The sequence below is a fragment of the Nanorana parkeri genome, unplaced genomic scaffold, assembly GCF_000935625.1.
Source record: "Nanorana parkeri isolate BGI_ZX_2015 unplaced genomic scaffold, ASM93562v1 scaffold768, whole genome shotgun sequence".
NCBI lineage: Eukaryota > Metazoa > Chordata > Amphibia > Anura > Dicroglossidae > Nanorana > Nanorana parkeri.
This window is the reverse complement of record NW_017307036.1, coordinates 484,956-488,844: the sequence shown is the minus strand read 5'-3', so window position 1 is coordinate 488,844 and position 3,889 is coordinate 484,956.

The window sequence follows — 3,889 nt, the reverse complement described above, 5'->3', positions numbered from 1 at the left end:
GGGCAAACTATATGCTATATAGACAGGGTGAAAGTATTCTCATAAACACAATCGTGCCCATAACAAAGGGAACATAATAAAAAATGGATTTGCTGCCATCTAATGGTGAGAATGGAAACTCTATATGTGAAATGAATCAAATTGTGTTTCTGCTTCACAGAATCTTGGGGTCTAATGTTCCTACCACATACATACCCATACAACAGGGCCAGTCTGGGTGGAAGCCAAAAAACCTTCCGGTATGTTTGGCGTGTAGCTTTTTCCTTGTTCAGGTTCACACCCAGGACCCAGGAAAATGTACTGAGCAAATATTATTTTGATTTGTGAAATTTACTCTTTGAGTGCTTGGCACATAAAGTTTAATGGGAATAAAGGCAAGATTATGTCAAATTATAGTTACCATGTTTAAAGGCAAGATTATGTCAAATTATAGTTACCATGTTTACAGATGAAATAGTATCCCTTTGGAAAAATTCCTACTAGAAAAAGATTAGGGTATATCAGCAGAGAAAGCTGAATAACAGCATTCAGCATCAGACAGCCCCTACAAGGGGTAACAAAATCCTGGGTTGTATTTAATGTCTCCTTGTGAGACAACATGTATATAATCTTTCTACAAACTGGACATAGGGGAATCTAAGGGGATTCAGAAGTAGACAACTTGGCTAGTAAGGAGACTGAACCTATATACCCTGATAAAAGGTTAAAAAAGACTATGGGGTCTATTCACAAAAGGGTGAACAGTTTGGAGAAGGCAGGAGAAGTGAACAATCTAGGGAAAAATAGCCAATTTGGAAACATTCTCCAATTCAGCTCACTTTCCAGTTCAGCTATGTTGTCCTAGATTGTTCCCTTCTCCTGCCTTCTCCAAACTCTTCACTCTTTTGTGAATAGACCCTTATGTTTGCTTAAGAAAACAGGCTACATACAAGGGATCTAGTTCATGTATATTATTATTATTGTTATAGATCTATATACAATACTGCTTAATTAGTTTTTTTATCTCTGGGGCTGAACTAGTAACAAGGAGTAATTCACTAATTCACTAGCATCAGCATAAAAAGTTATTTCACTGAGGGGTTTAGAGTGCTCTGCCAAAGGAGTTTGTGATACCCAAAATAATTTTAGGTAGTGTAGATGTGTCTCTTACTAGAAATGGCATCTCTAGGTAGATCCTCATTGGAGTAATGGATCCAGGGAATTAAAAACCAAATATGTGCTCTGCTCTTGCTGCACAGGGTTAGCAGCTATGGGTTTTGCCTGATGGATAATATACCTTGCTTCCTGCTACTTCCTGTCCTGGCTCCTATCTCTCCCTATTTCATTCCTGCTCATACCAGCTTGGCTTGCTTGAGCAACATTCTGTTTCTGCGCTCTCCTTCGCGCGTTTGACCTGACTTCCCGTGAACTGATCTCTCATGTACCGACTCAGCTTAGTTCTCCTGATTTAGTTTGTCTGCTGCTCGCACTGACCTTTGGCTCATTTTCTGGATCTCGTTTTTCTCTGCCGCCATTCCGTCTTTGCCAGCCCTGCCTGGGACGCAGCATCTTTCCCTGTCTCCTATGTATATAGATACTCTCCACATGCACTATGTCGCCAAGAAGAAGGGACCTTGCATGGCCCCGAAACGTTGGCTATATGACGCATGTGACGATTTAATAAAAAGTGCTTTACTTCTTGCACTTATTATCGAGTGCTGGTGACTTCTATTATGGACTATGGGTACTCTCCACACGCATGTAGAGTGAACCCAGGGGTCATGACCTGGGCACAGCATGCAGCTAAGTTCAAACTTCCGTGAGGGGGTGCCTGGCAGAAATATTGATGTTTTAGGACCGCGCAGGGTAACACAGAATACCTTGAGAATAGGATCCTGTGTGGCCCCAAAATATCAATATTTTTGTGACAACATGATCTCACATTGAACTGTGGAGCCTTCATTTTGGAAGATTGGTGACCTTTGTATAAATATTCATATGTGTTTGACTTATTGGTATGTAATTGTCTTTACTCATTCCCACTTTCCCATCATTCTCTGCACACCATCATGCACACAATAAAACTGCATGGTCTGGCTGTTGACAGTAGGATTGTTGACCTAACATCATATCTGCATCATCTCCTTTTTGTGTTTTATCACTGGCGCTGAATGGGGCAGTTGTTTAAACAGCACTAAAAATTCTATGCATAGTTCAGAAATATGTAGGGGAGGAAGACCTGAAACTCCCCCCAAAAAAATATTATACAGTGAGAACATGGTCACCTACATGGTCAGCTACTATATTGGGAAAGTCTGATGGAACCAAAGAATGGCTGAAGTTGTATTTTACTGGTAGTCTGTGGGAACTATTTCAATAGTTTTTATTTTTACATTTTATTCCAAAGTATTTGGATGAATAGATAATATTGTATTGGTATACTTCTTATGTTTGGATGTGTCAAGTGTTAGCAGACTACCAGTACATACTTCCAACACATATAGAGCATTGGTAGGCAGCAGTGTGTGAATACAAGAAAAAAAACAATACAAGAAAAATAAAAGAGATATTTTATTTGTCTTTTTTACAAGTTTATCTGAAATGACTGATACTTGATTTTTTTCAGTACAATTTAGATGAATTTTAAAGGCACAATAAACATTAAACACAAGTTATTGTAGATGAGAAAAGACAAAATTTAACTTTCAAAAATCAGGCGTGTTGAAATGAAGATACTTGACATAAAACTGTAATGGAATTTTTAGAAAATTAAGCTTAAAGACAAAGGCTGGTAATAGATGGTAATATAGAATATTAGACATCACTCAGTTAAGCTGGCCATAAATGTTAGAGAAGACAATAGCGATTGTGCATGGTGCATGTTATACCCGTTTACTTTTTTTCCTTGATAATGTAAGTTTAAGAATGCCCTTAGGAACTTGATTGTCACCTTATCAAGCCAAAAAAGTACGGTAGGTCAGATTAGGAGAATGTCATCTCTATAGCCTCCATAGCAATAGTAAACACAGTTTCAAAGTGACACTTTTGCATTTGTTAAGATTCAACTCTAAATGTAGCTTATTTGTCTATCACTCGGCTGCAGATCCTCAAATCATCTCTGAATTGGTGCTGTCAGTGTCCTTCCTTCTGGAGGGTGGCTACTTTTGTTCTCCATGGTCCCTGAGTTTCGTTGCAAAGTAAACACTTCTCCAAACTTGCTTGCTTCTGTACAATCTCAATACAAATTAGTAAACATGATAATAAGCATGAGATTGTAGTCCATCACAGGAGCGAGCTTGGAGTGGTGGCTACTTTACAACACACACGGGGACCCTCCAGAAAGAAGGACAGTGTCAGATCCAATACAGTGATAATTTGAGGATCTACAGCCGAGTGTTACACAAATAAGATACTGTACATATTTGTTAATAGTTAAGGTACTTTAATGCATTTTTAAGATTTACCTTCTGAGTATAGTGTCACTTTAAGCTAGCCTTGCTTTTGCTTAAGTGACATACACAAACTATTGGGTTTATTTAAAAAGAAGCACATCCTACAAATAGAAAACACCCAAAATAACTACTTAAAATAAAACAATTTATTTATCTGACACCAGAAAACATAGATCGTATAGGCTGAAATCTTTGTACTGCCTTACTAAAAAAATCCTTTATAAATGAACACCTGATTTGATTAAGACAACTTGTGTATCATGTTTAGCAACCTTTGAATCTCCAGAGGTGGGCTGTTTCACCTAATGCAGTTGATAAAAAGTTGAGCAGCTCCCATCAGTTCTCCTTCCTCTAAATGATACTTGTGCAGCATCTGCCAACAGTGTTGTTGATTACTGTCCAATGGCCCGAATGGCTTGAGTACAATATTTACATAGCCAGAAAAGAGCAAAGTACAT